We start from the raw sequence: 17650 nt of genomic DNA on the forward strand, positions 1-17650 counted from the left end.
AGATCATCCTCAGTTGCTCCCAACGGCCCCTTGATCCATATCCTTGTTTGTGCTGAACTCTGATTCCGTTTTTGCTTTGGTTACCGCTTCTTGATTCGTTTGTGATTCTATTTTCCATTTTTTTGGGGTATAAAGTTCCATGGTTTTGTCTTTCCGGTGAGGAGATGATCGAATTGTTTCCCTATTGGTTTGATTGGCCGCCATGATGGCTACTGTATTAGCTCTATCTGATCATTTCCTTCGCCATCTGATTTCCAAAACCACCGAACCATTTATTTAATTATTACTTTGTATTGTTTTAGGAAACCATTTATTAATACGACATTAAAACTGTTGAGTCACTACTGCTGGTTTCACAATCCATTTTATCATATATAAAAACTTAATTGTCAGTAAGGGCTGCAACCCCTCCTGTTTCGCTAAAAAAATTTGTGAGACGATGGCGCCCATCCCCTCCCTGGCCCCGTTCGCTGGTCTGAAACTTGGCTGAAAAACACTGTTCCGGCTGAATTGTTGTGAGAGAGAAACACTGTTGGCTGGTTTGATGAACAGTGCAATTGGAGGGGAACCAGCCGGCTGAACTTTTCAGTTCAGACCAGCGAACTGCCCCAGGGGGATGGCCTGTCTTCAACGTGTTGAGGAGAGGTTCAATTTTTCTCTTATTTATCTCGAAACCTTTATTTCCCTGTCGATCTGAGGATACGATGGATTTTATTGTCATTGATGCTCTCTCACCAGACCAAGCTCATGGATCCAGTTTTAGTACTTCTTTAAAAGCTATGCATATTTGTTCACCAATGTATAGGGAAAAAATCAACTTCTTTCCGATATGGAGTACAGAGAAACAAACAATTCCTATTGCAAGACTCTGCACTAATGGCTGAAGCTACACGCCTGCACATCATCATGGATTACTCAGATGAATCATTTCATGGTATATCTCAATGAGTAAGTGGATCATCAATGCCTGAACAGTACTACATGATTTATAGTACCTCTGTCTCCTTAATATACTTCATACTTGTGCCTGTGAACTCTGAATCTTTTGTGAACATTGGAATTTTGAAAATGGTGTAGCACATATGTTTCATTCTTTCTCACTCTGTTCGCTTGAGCTTATTCAGAACTATTTTTCAGTTATGGAATAGTATTTTCCTCTCACAACATTTCAACATAAGCACTAAAATAAACCAAATTTCAGCATCATCGCGCAGGACTGTGCTTTTTACTTTTTACTCATGTGCATATTGTTTTTCAAACTTCAGGGTATATTTTAGGTTAGGATTCAGGCAAGCTGGAGCACGGGTGTTTCACACTTGCACATCTGTGGGAGGGGAAATAGGATCACTTGGCCTTTCTTATAGGAGAACTGTCAAGGAAACATGAGCATTATGTCCTTTTCCTGAATTAGAGCAACTTCAATAGGGCACCTAAATCCGGGTCTTTACTTTTGATTTGAATGCTTTCTCTATTTTTGTTGATTCATTTTTATTGCTTCCACTCCAACAGGAGCACCTAAATTTAGACCCCTAAATCTATTTCAGTATAGGATGACAGACGGGACCCACTTGTCATGGTCTCTTCTTCTTCCTTCTACTAGGGAGCAGGCACCGCGCAGCTGGAGCAGGCCGAGCGCGCCGCGTAGGGGAGGGGAGGGGCCGCACGGCTCCTGCGCCGCCGCGTCCGCCGGAGAGAGCCGCCCAGAGGGAGGGGCGGGGAGGGGTGGTCGTGCATGGGGATAGATAGAGATCCGAGAATGCTGGCGCGGGAGAGGGAGAGGGAGACACGCCGATGTCTGCCGGCCAACAGAGGGACAGGGAGCAACGGCCTGCGTGACGGTGCAGAGCACCCGCGCGGCGGGGGCGGCGTGCCCGCGTGGCGGGGGGAGATCTGCCAGAGCCGCCGGAGATGGAGGAGCCGCCGGAGCTTGCCAGCGCCGGGGCGTCGGGCGCAGACCTCGTCGTCGCCGTCATCGGTTCGCGGGGCGCGGTCGTAGTCCTCGCCGTCGTCGGTGCGGCGGCGCAAGCGGGGGAAGGAGCGAGCGCACCGGGGAGAACGAAGGCACGCATGAGTTAAAAGGAAGGCCAACGGATTTGGGGGCTTGGCCTAAAGCCAACAGCGATGTGTCTTGAGGCTGGATTTGATGCCCAACTAAATTTCGGACCCTACGAGGGGCCGTTGGAGCACGTTTTTTTTTCCGCTTGAGCCTCTATATTTAGCAACAGGTTGAAGTAGAGGCTTGCTGGAGTTGCTTTTACCTGTTTTTAATGTTTAGGTACAACAAAAAAGCAATAGACCTAGAAATTCAATTTGAGCATCATACAATCCTGTTTAATGCGATTATCATCTAGGAGTATGTGCCTGGGAGTATGTTGCTGCAACTAATATTTTTCTCCTTTCCAGATAACTATTTTTTGCGCGATTTGAGAGTTGTCTAATCATTCCAGATCTTAGGTTTCTTAAATATACAGTCAATACACGTGGAATGAACTATTTTTCTTTAAAGTGAAAGATCTTCAATCTGGCATGTCATCTTTAGTTCACCAGGAGTTTAGCATGGGGCTTGCAACAATGAAAGCTTATTTTACACTGTCTACAACGAGACACTACATCCTCTCCAGTAATTTCTCGTCGTCCACCAAAGGTGATATATATCCTATTGTTACAAATCTTTAACTATTTTGGTCATTTTCTGTTTTTAAAAGCCTACACGTGGCTGCCAATTCTAACACAAGGACAACATCTGAAATGATTTATTTTGTGGATCTTTGCATTTTACAAAAATTCAGAACCATTTTGGTAAAATACTAAAATATAACTAGATCTATTTCAAGTGACAGCTCTACTTTTTTAGAAACATTTACTATCATATTGTCTAAAGCCTGTTTCGGCAACTAATGCTACATGAATTGTTGGATTTTAGTTAGCGGCAAAGATCTGACAGATCTGCATGCAGAAGGAGGATCATAATGCAATTCCAAATTTTATATGCTGAAGTGTTTGTTAGAAGATTTGGGTGGCCAAAATAATATCCCCAAATAAATCCTAAAAAAGGCCTACTCACACATGCATGGTATGATTGGGGATTTTATTCCCACATGGCTACTCTATAAGGAGTGAGGCCAACTTAAATAGTTGAGTTGTCTTCAACTAGTTGAAGCTACTGGCAAGAGGAAAATGAGGAAACACACGTGCTTCGCCTTGCCTCGCCTCACTGGGCCGGGCGGGGCGATAGGCATGGGAGCGCTACATAGTGCGTGAATGGTCCGACGATTTCTCCCTTCGACCTTAAGGGTGCGTGGCTTCCTTTTGCTACTGGATATTTTTGCATACATGGAGAAAGTTGTGCTAGCCTATTTTGATAAGTAATTATTCTCGCATTAATGGTGATTGCACTAATTTCTCTAGTCAACCAACGGCAGGTCAATCATCTTAATGATGTGATTGCGCAGGCTAATTACTTTCCTTAGCTGCGACGCGTGTATATATTGGGACGAGACGTCGTCCTCAGTATAGACAATTTATCTCCTCCTCGTGCCACTGTGCTGCGCTGCCGCCGTCCGCGAGAGCAAGTCTCCGAAGCCTACGTCCCCTTGTGTCCCTGCATGAGTAGGGGCCATATCAGGTTTTTGGGAAGCGCCATCGTGACTTCTCACTTGACGACTTCCTCTCTCTACGCCGGTGTTCGCGGGTCTACTTCACCTACTTTTGCGTTAGCGTCGACAACCGCACTGTAAGAATGTCTTTATTCGCTCTAGTTTTTCTTTTGTTACTAACGCTAGGGAGTTTGAGTTTATCTCGAATCGTAGTGCTAGTGTTACATCACACATCTATGATACATGTTGTTGTTCTTTTCCTCAATATCGGAATCAATTTATGCATCACTAAACTGCTATTATTTCCAACAGTGTTTTAGTTTTTTTTAAATTTGGCGAGGCAGATTAGATTGAGATAGATGATTCCCTGTTACACGAGTGAGATTAAGAACATTTTTTTCCACATTTCACGTGCCAGGTTTCTATGAAGTTAATATTCGCCAGCAAAACTTTGTTTATTTAATCTTGTAGGTATACAATATAGTTATTATTAATTCAAAAAATATATATAGCCACGTGTGTGTCGCACGTGCATGTCCAGTTGACATTCCTTACCATATATATTTGTACCATCATAAAGCACAAATCTTAACTCAATCTAATATCTCAAAATCTATGAGTTGGTGGGCCCTCTAGAACACTTAAGTGAAACTTTACTTTTCTTTTGACAAGAGATGTCAACAAGACCATTGAATACTAGAAATGAACAACATATAGAACATATATATGGTGGAGGCACAACCAAGGTTGGTGATAAAAAACACTTATATAAGTCACATCATGGGTATTACTAGCAAATATATCTATGCTTTGCAATAGGAGAAAACTTTGCACACATCCCCTCGAGCCAGCGTCACAAGGTTCAATGGATTCAAGAAATGGATACATAGGACGTGAATCGACACCTTCTAAGGCCCTAATACATGTTGTATTTCCTTTTAGGACATTGGACTAAGAGAACTTTTGATGTTTTATAGAGAAAACCTTCCACCTTGGCCAAATTTCAAAAAGCAACATACAATCAAACAAAATAGAGGGTGTTGGTTCCACAACACGTTAAAGAAGGGAAAATGCTAGAATCAATGCATCGGATGCGGCTTCTCTGTGGAAAACATATTGGCCCACCTACTATAGCAATGTGTATATCTATATCTATACCTAAAAATATTAAAAGTGGTGGAAGTCGCTTCTCGAAGACTCTCCCACCGTGCGAAGTCTCTTTGCGATGACCACCGTCCATAACCAAGGTTTGAGTCACATGATGGCGTAGGCGGGTATAGCAGTAATAATGTAGGCACCGCATTTCGGCTAGAGGATATGTTGTGCTAGATCACATCATTAGGGGTCGTCTGGTGTAGATTATTTATGAAAAGCTGGATCTAGGAGAAGGTGGTTGTTTGTCGACCCTTGTTTTCTGAAAGGGGGATTGTTTGACCTGAGTGTGCAATGACTTGTATGCCCTCGGTTTATATTAGCAACCTGTTCTGACGATGAGTAGTATAGAATACATTTTTAGTATTGGTTAATTGTTATTTTCATTAGCGTAATGCTATCTTACACAATTTATACATAAGTACATCCTTAGAATTACATTAGACATATTTACAAAGTAGTAAAGGAAGGCAAAATGTTACACACATTTGTAAATGTTACATACACGTGTAAATGTGTCACACACTTGCACACATTTGCATGAAGGGCAAGGGCGGGCCGGACCAGCAGTGCCCCTACCACGGCGTCTGCTAGTGGACCTAGGGCAAGTGGGTGGCCGAGATCCGTGAGCCCAACCGAGGTGCACGCCTATGGCTCAGCACCATCGGTAGCACGCTCAAGGCCATGCACGCCTACGACAACGTGGCCAAGCATCTCTACGGTGACTTCACGTGCCTCAACCTGCAGTTGCCTCCTCTGGCAGTTACGATAGGCGGAGGAGGAGGAGGAGGAGGATTATTGGTCATGGTGTCATCTCTGTCCCATGACACCATGGTAGCTTGCCCTGTTGGTGGTGGTGGTGGGCACAACCGCCACCACCAGTACCTCCAGCAGTAGCACTAGTAGGCCACCATGGCGACGATGCCTATGATGATGATGCACTCTTCCAGCTACTCTATCGATGCGTCATCGCCCAACTCTGACTCCTTTTCTAACTCCATCTTTTCCAACCCAACTCTACCTCATCGCCAGTGACCACGGTGGCCTCGCCCACCACCCACCACCACTAGATGTCGTTCTAGATGATGCCATTGTCGCCATCATCATATGACATGATGATGGTGGCCAACGTGCCACAGGCGTAGGGTTGCCATGTCGATGACATGACCACCACCATGACGATGGGGTTGCAGCGTCACCAGTAGATCATCAGCGAGCTAGCGACAGCGCCTCTGCACCAGGAGCTAGAAGACTTCGAGGACTTCATGACACGACTACCCAAGGTGGAGGAACTTTGGCCTGTAGGTCTTCTAGGAGGTGCCCCCCGAGGTGTTCGATGAAGCCACTAGCATCTAGGACCACACGGTGGCCGCTTAGTCAACCCCCACCATGATGATCGACTCTGCCACCGGCGCCACCCAGCACCAGTAGCAGGTCATCAGTCCCTCTACTTTGACTCTTATCTATCGATGACGTCGCACGCCCTACACCAGGTCTGACCTGAAGTGTGCAATGACTTGTATGCCCTCGCTTTATTTTAGCAACCTATTCTGACGATGCGTAGTATAGAATACATTTTTAGTATTGGTTAATTGTTATTTTCATTAGCGTAATGCTATCTTACACAATTTATACATAAGTACATCCTTAGAATTACATTAGACATATTTACAAAGTAGTAAAGGAAGGCAAAATGTTACACACATTTGTAAATGTTACATACACGTGTAAATGTTACACACATTTCCACACATTTGCATGAAGGGCGAGGGCTGGCTGGACAACTAGTAGTGCCCCTACCATGGCATTTGCTAGTGGACCAAGGGCAAGTGGGTGGCCGAGATCCATGAGCCTGACCGGGGTGCACGCCCTTGGCTCGGCACCATCGGCAACGCGCTCAAGGCCGTGCACACCTATGACAATGTGGCCAAGCATCTCTATGGCAACTACGTGAGCCTCAACCTATAGCTACCTCTTACGGTGGCTATGACAAGCAGTGGAGGAGGAGGACTATTGGTCATGGTGTCATCTCTGTCCCTAGACACCGTGGTAGCTTGCCTTGGTGGTGGTGGTGGTGGGCACAACCGCCACCACCAGTACCTCCAGCAGCAGCAGCAAGCCGCTATGGCGGCGATGTCTATGATGATGATGCACTCTTCGAGCTACTCCATCGACAGTGTCATCATCCAACTCTGACTCCTTTTCTAACTCCATCTTTTCCAAATCCAACTCTACCTCATCATCGGTGACCACGGCGGCCTCGCCCACCACCCACCACTACTAGACGTCGTTCTAGATGACGCCACCATCGCCGTCATCATACGACATGATGATGGCAGCCACCGTTCCATAGGCGTAGGGCTGCCATGTCGATGACACGACCACCACCATGACGATGGAGTTGTAGCGTCACTAGTAGATCATCCGTGAGCTAGCGGCAGCACCTCTACACCAGGAGCTAGACGACTTCAAGGACTTCATGACATGGCTGCCCAAGGTGGAGGACTTTGGCCTGTAGGTCTTCTAGGAGGTGCCCCTCGAGGTGTTCGATGAAGCCTGCTAGCATCTAGGACCACACGGTGGCCGCTTAGTCAACCCCCACCATGATGATCGACTCTACCACCGGCACCGCCCAGCACTAGCAGCAGGTCATCGTCCCTGTACTTTGACTCTCATCTATCGATGACGTCGCGCACCCTACACCAGGTCTGACCTGAGTGTGCAATGACTTGTATGCCCTCGCTTTATGTTAGCAACCTATTCTGATGATGCGTAGTATAGAATACATTTTTAGTATTGGTTAATTGTTATTTTCATTAGCGTAATGCTATCTTACACAATTTATACATAAGTACATCCTTAGAATTACATTAGACATATTTACAAAGTAGTAAAGGAAGGCAAAATGTTACACACATTTGTAAATGTTACATACACGTGTAAATGTTACACACACTTCCACACATTTGCATGAAGGGCGAGGGCTGGCCGGACAACCAACAGTGCCTCTACCGTGGCGTCTGCTAGTGGACCAAGGGCAAGTGGGTGGCCGAGATCCGTTAGCCTGACCAAGGTGCATGCCTCTGGCTTGGCACCATCGGCAACGCGCTCAAGGCCATGCACACCTATGACGATGTGGCCAAGCATCTCTATGGCAACTACGTGAGCCTCAACCTACAGCTGCCCTTACGGTGGCTATGACAGGCGGTGGAGGAGGAGGACTATTGGTCATGGTGTCATCTCTGTCCCCTAGACACTGTGGTAGCTTGCCCTATTGGTGGTGGTGGTGGGCACAACCGCCACCACCAGTACCTCCAGCAGCAGCACCAGCAGGCCGCCATGGCGGTGATGTCTATGATGATGATGCACTCTTTGAGCTACTCCATCGACGCGTCATCATCCAACTCTGACTCCTTTTCTAACTCCATCTTTTCCAACTCCAACTCTACCTCATCATCGGTGACCACGGTGGCCGCGCCCACCACCCACCACCACTAGATGTCGTTCTAGATGACACCACCATCGCTGTCATCATATGGCATGATGATGGCAGCCACCGTGCCACAGGCGTAGGGCTGCCATGTCGATGACACGACCACCACCATGACGATGGAGTTGCAGCGTCACCAGTAGATCATCCATGAGCTAGCGGCGGCGCCTCTACACCAGGAGCTAGACGACTTCAAGGACTTCATGACACGGCTACCCAAGGTGGAGGACTTTGGCCTATAGGTCTTCTAGGAGGTGCCCCCAAGGTGTTCGACGAAGCCGCTAGCATCTAGGACCACACGGTGGCCGCTTAGTCAACCCCCACCATGATGATCGACTCTACCACCGGCATCGCCCTAGCACCAGCAGCAGGTCATCGTCCCTCTACTTTGACTCTTGTCTATCGATGACATCACGCTACCCTACACTAGGTCTGACCTGAGTGTGCAATGACTTGTATGCCCTCGCTTTATGTTAGCAACCTGTTCTGACAATGAGTAGTATACAATACATTTTTAGTATTGGTTAATTGTTATTTTCATTAGCGTAATGCTATCTAACACAATTTATACATAAGTACATGCTTAGAATTACATTAGACATATTTACAAAGTAGTAAAGGAAGGCAAAATGTTACACACATTTGTAAATGTTACGTACACGAGTAAATGTCACACACACTTGCACACATTTGCATGAAGGGCGAGGGCCGGCCAGACAACCAGCAGTGCCCCTACCGCAGTGTCTGCTAGTGGACCTAGGGCAAGTGGGTGGCCGAGATCTGTGAGCCCAACCAGGGTGCACGCCACTAGCTCGGCACCATCGGCAGCGTGCTCAAGGCCATGCATGCCTACGACAACGTGGCCAAGCATCTCTACGGCGACTACGCGCGCCTCAACCTGCAGTTGCCTCCTCCGATGGTTACGACAGGCGGAGGAGGAGGAGGATTGTTGGTCATGGTGTCATCTCCATCCCCTAACACCATGGTAGCTTGCCCTATTGGTGGTGGTGGTGGGCACAACTGCCAGCACCAGTACCTCCAGCAGCAGCACCAGCAGGCCACCATGGCGGCGATGCCTATGATGATGATGCACTCTTCTACCTACTCCATCGACGCATCATCATCCAACTCTGACTCCTTTTCTAACTCCATCTTTTCCAACTTCAACTCTACCTCATCGTCGGTGACCACAGTGGCCTCACCCACCACCCACCACCAGTAGACGTCGTTCTAGATGATGCCACCATCGCCGTCATCATACTGCATGATGATGGCGGCCACCATGCCACAGGCGTAGGGCTGCCATGTCGATGACATGACCACCACCATGATGATGGAGTTGCAGCATCACCAGTAGATCATCCACAAGCTGGCGGCGGCGCCTCTGCACTAGGAGCTAGACGACCTTGAGGACTTCATGACACAGCTACCCAAGGTGGAGGACTTCGGCCTGCAGGTCTTCTAGGAGGTGCCCCCTGAGGTGTTTGACGAAGCCGCTGGCATCTGGGACCACACGGTGGCCGCTTAGTCAACCCCCACCATGATGATCGACTCTGCCACCGGCGCCGCCCAGCACCAGCAGTAGGTCATCGTCCCTCTACTTTGACTCTCGTCTATTGATGACGTCACACACCCTGCACCAGGTCTGACCTGAGTGTGCAATGACTTGTGTGCCCTCGCTTTATGTTAGCAACCTATTCTGACGATGAGTAGTGTAGAATACATTTTTAGTATTGGTTAATTGTTATTTTCATTAGCGTAATGCTATCTTACACAATTTATACATAAGTACATCCTTAGAATTACATTAGACATATTTACAAAGTAGTAAAGGAAGGAAAAATGTTACACACATTTGTAAATGTGTCACATGCTTGCACACATTTGCATGAAGGGCAAGCGCGGGCCAGACCAGCAGTGCCCCTATTGTGGCTTCTACTAGTGGACCTAGGGCAAGTGGGTGGCTGAGATCCATGAGCCCAACCGAGGTGCACGCCTCTAGCTCGACACCACTGGCAGTGCGTTCAAGGCCGTGCATGCCTACGACAACGTGGCCTAAACATCTCTACGATGACTACGCGTGCCTCAACCTGCAGTTGCCTCCTCTAGTGGTTACAAAGGGCGGAGGAGGAGGATTGTTGGTCATGGTGTCATCTCCGTCCCCTAACACTGTGGTAGCTTGCCCTATTGGTGGTGGTGGTGGGCACAACCTCCACCACCAGTACCTCCAGCAGCAGCACCAGTAGGCCACCATGGCGATGACGCCCATGATGATGATGCACTCTTCCAGCTACTTCGTCGATGCGTCGTCGTCCAACTCTGACTCCTTTTCTAACTCCATCTTTTCCAACTCCAACTCTACCTCATCGCTAGTGACCATGGCAGTCTCGCCCACCACCCACCACCACTAGACGTCGTTCTAGATGACTGCCACTATCATCGTCATCATACTACATGATGATGGTGTCCACCGTGCCATAGGCGTAGGGCTACCATGTCGATGACGCGGCCACCACCATGACGATGGAGTTGCAGCGTCACCAGCAGATCATTCGCAAGCTAGCGGTGGTGCCTCTACACCAAGAGCTAGACGACTTCAATGACTTCATGACATGGCTTCCCAAGGTGGAGGTCTTCGGCCTGTAGGTCTTCTAGGAGGTGCCCCCCAAGGTGTTCGATGAAGCTGCTAGCATCTAGGACCACATGATGGCCGCCTATTCAACCCCCACCTTGATGATTGACTCTACCACCGGCGCTGCCCAGCACCAGCAGCAGGTCATCATCCCTCTACTTTGACTCTCGTCTATCGATGACGTCGCACGCCCTGCACTAGGTTTGACCTGAGTGTGCAATGACTTGTATGCCCTCGCTTTATGTTAGCAACCTGTTCTAACGATGAGTAGTATAGAATACATTTTTAGTATTGGTTAATTATTATTTTCATTAGCGTAATGCTATATTAAACAATTTATACATAAGTACATCCTTAGAATTACATTAGACATATTTACAAAGTAGTAAAGGAAGGCAAAATGTTACACACATTTGTAAATGTTACATGCACATGTAAATGTTACATATACTTGCACACATTTGCATGAAGGGCAAGGGCAGGCCGGACAACCAGCAGTGCCCCTACCGCGGAATCTACTAGTGGACCTAGGGCAAGTGGGTGGCCGAGATCTGTGAGCCCAACCGAGGTGCACGCCTCTGGCTCGGCACCATCGGCAGCATGCTCAAGGCCATGGATACCTACGACAACGTGGCCAAGTAGCTCTACGTCGACTACGCATGACTCAACCAATAGCTGCCTCCTCCGTCAGTTATGACAGGTGGAGGAGGAGGAGGACTGTTGGTCGTGGTGTTGTCTCCGTCCCCTGACACCATGGTAGCTTGCCCTGTTGGTGGTGGTGGTGGGCACAACCGCCACCACCAGTACCTCCAGCAGCACCACCAGTAGGCCGCCATGGCGGAGACGCCTATGATGATGATGCACTCTTCCAACTACTCCATCGATGCATCGTTGTCCAACTCTGACTCCTTTTCTAACTCCATCTTTTCCAACTCCAACTCTACCTCATCGCCGGTGACCATGGCGGCCTCGCCCACCACCCACCACCACTAGATGTCGTTCTAGATGATGCCACTGTTGCTGTCATCATACTGCATGATGATGGTAGCCACCATGCCTTAGGCGTTGGGCTACCATGTCGACGACATCACCACCACCATGACGATGGAGCATAGAATACATTTTTAGTATTGGTTAATTGTTATTTTCATTAGTGTAATGCTATCTTACACAATTTATACATAAGTACATCCTTAGAATTCCATTACACACATTTACAAAGTAGTAAAGGAAGGCATAATTTTACACACATTTGCATATGTTACATACACATGTAAATGTTACACACACTTACACACATTTGCATGAAGGGCAAGGGTGGGCCAGACTACCAGCAGTGCCCCTACCGTAGCGTCGACCAACAGACCTGGGGCAAGTGGGTGGCCAAGATCCATGAGCCAAACCACAGCGCACGCCTCTAGTTTCGGCACCTTTGGTAGAGCACTCGAGGCCGCGTGCACCTACGACAACATGGCCAGGCATCTCTACAATGACTGCGAGCGCCTCAACCTGCAGCTGCCTCCTCCTCAGGTGGTTGCGATAGGCGGAGGAGGAGGAGGACTGGTAGTCATGGTGTCATCTCCATCCCCTGACACCATGGTAGCTTGCCCTGCTGGTGGTGGTGGTAGGGCACAACCTCCACCAATAGTACCTCCAGCAGCAGCACCAGCTAGACGCCATGGCGGCGGTGCCCATGATGATGTGTACTCTTCTAGCTACTTCGTTGACGCATCATCATCCATCTCCAACTACTTTTCTAACTCCACCTTTTCCAACTCCAACTTCACATCCTTGCCGGTGACCATGGTAGCCTCGCCCACCACCCACCAACACCAGATGTCATTCTAGATGATGCCGCCTTGTCATATAGCATGATGATGGTGGCCATCGCACTGTAGGTGTAGGGATGCCATGTCGACGACACCGCCACCACCATGATGATGGAGACGCAGCATCACTAGCAATTGATCTGCGAGCTAGCGATGGCTCCTCTACACTAGGAGCCAGATGACTTCAAGGACTTCATGATGCGGCTACCTAAGGTGGATGACTTTGGCCTATAGGGCTTCCAGGAGGTGCCCCAGAGGTGTTCGATGAAGCCACCAACATCTAGGACCACACGGTGGCCGCCTTGTCAACCCCCACCATGATGATTGACTTCGCCGCTAGCGCCACCTAGCACTAGCTGTAGGTCATCCTCCCTCTACTTTGACTCTTGTTGATCGATGACCCCATGCACCCTGCACCAGGTCTGACCTGAGTGTGTAATGACTTGTATGCCCTCGGTTTATATTAGCAACCTGTTCTGACGATGAGTAGTATAGAATACATTTTTAGTATTAGTTAGTTGTTATTTTCGTTAGCGTAATGCTATCTTACGCAATTTATACATAAGTACATCCTTAGAATTCCATTACACACATTTACAAAGTAGTAAAGGAAGGCAAAATGTTACACACATTTACACACATTTGTAAATGTTACACACATTTGCATCAAGGGCAAGGACGGGCTAGACAACCAGATGTGCCCCTACCATAGCGTCCGCCAGTAGACCTAGGGCAAGTGGGTAGCCAAGATCCACGAGCCTAACCACGACATGTGCCTCTGGCTCAGTGTTGATGATTCTTAATGTCCATCATAAACCATTAATATATCCTACATATACACTTAATTCCATCACCAAACATAGGTATAGGGTTTTAAACTAATGAATTCCACAAGTTTTGGTGAATATGTGAATGCAGGAGGATTTATCTAGAAAATAGCCCTAGGACCACTCTCAAACACTCCTAACAAGCAAACCGATGACAACAAGTGATTCAACTCATGAAAACTACAAAAGTTGACTCAAGACGGAGCCTAGGATCCACCACCCGAAGGGGAGGCCCACCTACCACAATAGCAGGCCGGTCGGACCAGTGGTGAGGCCAGCCAACCCATTACAGAGGCCCCTCGCCCTCTGCCACCTCGTATGCCTTTCTAAGATCTGGACCCTTGATTTTAAGGTGGTTTTATATCAGTTTATCCAACGGTGATCGAGGGAGTTAACGCGGATCGATGATGTGGTGATTCCTTGTCCCCTACTCCATCTCGATTCCTTGCCCCCTACTCCACCTCGATTCCTTGCTCCCTACTCCACCTTGGCCTATATAAAGACACCTAGACCCCCTCTAGGAGGCACACATCTACACACCCTATGCTCTAGAGCTTCATTATTTCATACACATATTGTAGTAGTGTCCCTCTAGATGATTCTCATGTAGTTGAATTATAGAAAATAGGGAGAGAGGAGAGGAGAGAGATCTGAGGAGAAGCCAGATCTGTCGGATTCTTCTCAACTTTGTACCTCTACAGATTTGATTCATCTCTGAGTTACGTCTTGGTTCTTCTATTGGTATTTTTAATGTCTCTATTTAATTGAATTTAATCTTTACTATATTTTATTTATGGGAACTCCACTTGCATTGAGTGCTCTAATTATAAATTGTGATTAGTAAATCCTAGTGTAGACATGGTGTCTAGGCTAGAGTTTATCTGAGTTTACGCCTAATCTCACGGTTAGTTGTGGTAGCCTCAGAGGTGACAGCTCTGTTAGGCCATTGCAATCCACCACATTCAGATTGGTGTTTCGTAGAGCTTAGGCAGCCTTCCCCCGATTACTTTTCTCACCTCCTTCAAGAGTCGAAAAGGTACTGTTGCTCCAAAGTAAGTAAAGTATAGTAAGCTTGATCTTTAGTTTTCTAGTTTAAGCCTAGAAAACCCCTCTTTACCCACAAAAACACTTTTCAATCTTTACCCTTAGACAACTTTGATTCTTGCTAGTACACTTCATGTACCCTGTGGATAAATACGATACTCTAGAATACTCATGGGTGAAAGCTACATCGGTATCTGTGTGCTTGTGGATTTTTCTGTGTGCATTAACAAATACCAACAAGCTTTTTGGCGCCATTGTCGGAGAACGGTAGCTATGCTAGTTTTGAACCAAGTTTGTCCATATACCCCTTTACCTTTTTCAACCACCCCTATCACATGGATTCCACACCTATCATTCAACTCTTGGCTCTAAAGGGCGAATTATTGGAGCCTCCACCATCTTCACACCCCATTCTTACTAATGGCTATGAGCTTCAGCTTGCTTTCATAGCCATGGTTTGGGAGCAATCCTTCTCAGGCATAGAAGACAAAAATCCTTACACCCATCTTAGGGAATTTGAGCAACTATGTTCTTGCTTGACTATTGCTAGCATGACACAAGAGACCATTAAATGGAAATTTTTCCCATTCTCTGTTTTGGGTAGAATGAAATAATGATATGCTTATACCATAGGAGGAGTAAATGGAAGTTGGGATGAACTTCAAGACAAATTTTGTCTTGCTTTCTTCCCCTTTGTCGAATTGCCGCTCTACAAATAGAAGTTCTTACCTATCAATAGAAGGAGAAGGAAACATTAGGAGCAGCTTGGGCTAGGTTGATGAGCCTTATTAACTCTAGTCCAAACCTTTCCTTGTCTGACCGTGTCTTTTTACATCACTTCCATCTTGGTCTTAGCAAGGAAGCTGCTCTCCACCTCGATATATCTTCAGGAGGTTCATTCTCGCAAAAAACCATTAGTGAGGGGAAAGCTGTTCTACAAAAAATCCTTAAAAACACCCCCTACACTAGCATTTGTGATGAGTTTCCTAAAGAAGAAGTCGAGCCAAGCCCCGACCAACAAGAGGAGGCACAAACAACCGAATATGAAATTCCTTTAAATCATATTCATGATTTGGTTGCTGAAGAACCTCCCACTGTGGGAACACAACATACTTTAGAGGATGATGAACCCCATCTTTCCATGTTCCCCTTTGAAATCGAGGAAGATCTCTTTAAAGATTTTGGGAATACCTCGAATTTACCAATTCAAGTAAAGCCTCTGGTGCACTCTGCACCATTTGAGGATGACAATGGTCCACATGATGATTCCTTTTTCTTGGAGCACATCAAAGGACTTTTGGCCATCATGAGTCATGAGTGGTTGGCAGAAATGGAGTTATCCACTGAGGTAGCCTAAATCATTGCCCCCTTAGATGTTCTAACTTTCATCCTAAAGAAAACAACCATAGAGGCTCACTATAGTCCTACCATTGGGATGAATATCATTTCAAAGGCTTTGGCTGAAAAACTTTGTCCCAACGAGTCCTTGATCCCATCTCATAAGCTTTTGATAATTCCTTCTGGAGTTACTCTTGAAAGCTATGGGGTCATAAGGTCTATTCCTTTGTGCATAAGAGGCTCCAAGTATCTTCTAGATTTTCACATCTATAACATCTTAGACACGTCCCTCTTGATTGGTGTACCTTTAGGGACACTCTTCCAAGAGAGACCAAAACAAGGTCTCTTGAATTTAAAGCTGGGAAATTCTCCTATCGTCATTTCGCTTGCACGCTCAAACAACGCTGATAGTAGAACCCAAACTCGAACAAGACCCTGTTGAGGACATCTTAATGGCATCTCTAGAAGACATGGCCCAACCAGCTCTAAATGATGAACACTTCATTCAAGAAGAGGAAGAGCTGGCAGAGCCTGTCAAACTAGATCAAATGGAGGTGCCATCACAACCCTCAATTGAGCTAAAACCCCTTCCTTCTGGCTTGAGATATATCTTTCTCAATAACAACCGCGAAACTCCTGTCATCATAAGTGACAAGCTTTCCCAAGAAGAAATCTATAAACTTGTCGTTGTTCTAGAAAGACATAAATCAGCCATAGGCTACTCACTCCAAGACCTCATAGGGATTAGTCCCACTCTTTGCACTCATCGTATCCCTATCGATCTTGATTCTTCACCATCAAGGAAACCACAAAGGAGGCTTAACAACGCTATGTGAGAAGTTGTTAAGAAAGGGGTCCTTAATCTTTTACATGCTGGGATTGTCTATCCCTTGCCTCATAGTGAGTGGGTTAGCCCTATCCAAGTTGTGCCAAAGAAAGGAGGTATGACGGTTGTTAGGAATGAGAAGAATGAACTCATTCCTCAACGTACTATCACCGGGTGGAGGATGTGCATTGACTACTAGAAACATAACAAGGCCACTAAGAAGGATCACTTCCTGTTGCCATTCATTAATGAAATGTTAGAACGTCTTGTGAACCATTCCTTCTTTTGTTTCCTTGATGGGTATTCTGGATATCACCAAATTCATATCCACCCTGATGACCAAAGTAATATCACTTTCACATGCCCGTATGGAACTTACGCATATCGATGAATGTCGTTTGGATTGTGCAATACTCTAGCTTCTTTCCAACGGTGCATGATGTCCATTTTCTCTAACATGATTGAGAAAATCATGGAGGTGTTCATGGATGACTTCACCGTCTATGGCAAAACCTTCAATGATTGTCTAGGAAATTTAGACAAAGTCTTACAACGGTGTGAAGAAAAGCACTTAGTCCTGAACTAGGAGAAATATCACTTTATGGTCTAGGAAGGGATAGTGCTAGGGCATAAGGTGTCTGCTCATGGGATAGAAGTGGATAAAGCAAAGATTGAAGTCATTGAAAAGCTTCCACCTCCCATGAATGTGAAAGGCATTCGTAGCTTTCTAGGCCATGCAGGGTTCTACAGGCGTTTCATCAAAAACTTTTCTCAAATCACTAGACCCTTGACTAGCCTCCTAGATAAAGATGCACCTTTTGTTTTTAACAATGAGTGCCATGAAGCTTTTTAAATCCTCAAGAAAGCACTCATTTCAGCTACAATCATCCAACCACCCGATTGGAAGCTACCCTTT

At 46.6% G+C, this 17650-nt stretch overlaps 1 non-coding gene and 5 pseudogenes across 1 annotated transcript; all 6 read left to right on the forward strand.

Annotated features, from left to right (window-relative positions):
- Nucleotides 1–154: 154 nt before the first annotated feature.
- LOC136502416 (small nucleolar RNA Z102/R77) lies at nucleotides 155–237 on the forward strand. The gene has a single exon (XR_010770557.1). It is a non-coding gene; the product is annotated as a small nucleolar RNA Z102/R77 (small nucleolar RNA).
- A 5024-nt stretch (nucleotides 238–5261) lies between these two features.
- Nucleotides 5262–6221, forward strand: LOC136500001 (uncharacterized; annotated as a pseudogene).
- A 285-nt stretch (nucleotides 6222–6506) lies between these two features.
- LOC136500002 (dehydration-responsive element-binding protein 2C-like) lies at nucleotides 6507–7417 on the forward strand (annotated as a pseudogene).
- Nucleotides 7418–7718: 301 nt separating this feature from the next.
- On the forward strand, nucleotides 7719–8647 carry LOC136500003 (dehydration-responsive element-binding protein 2C-like; annotated as a pseudogene).
- Nucleotides 8648–8905: 258 nt separating this feature from the next.
- On the forward strand, nucleotides 8906–9844 carry LOC136500004 (dehydration-responsive element-binding protein 2C-like; annotated as a pseudogene).
- Nucleotides 9845–10126: 282 nt separating this feature from the next.
- On the forward strand, nucleotides 10127–11034 carry LOC136500005 (uncharacterized; annotated as a pseudogene).
- The last annotated feature ends 6616 nt before the right edge of the window (nucleotides 11035–17650 follow it).

Source organism: Miscanthus floridulus, chromosome 13 (assembly GCF_019320115.1).
Source record: "Miscanthus floridulus cultivar M001 chromosome 13, ASM1932011v1, whole genome shotgun sequence".
NCBI classification, from domain to species: Eukaryota; Viridiplantae; Streptophyta; class Magnoliopsida; order Poales; family Poaceae; genus Miscanthus; species Miscanthus floridulus.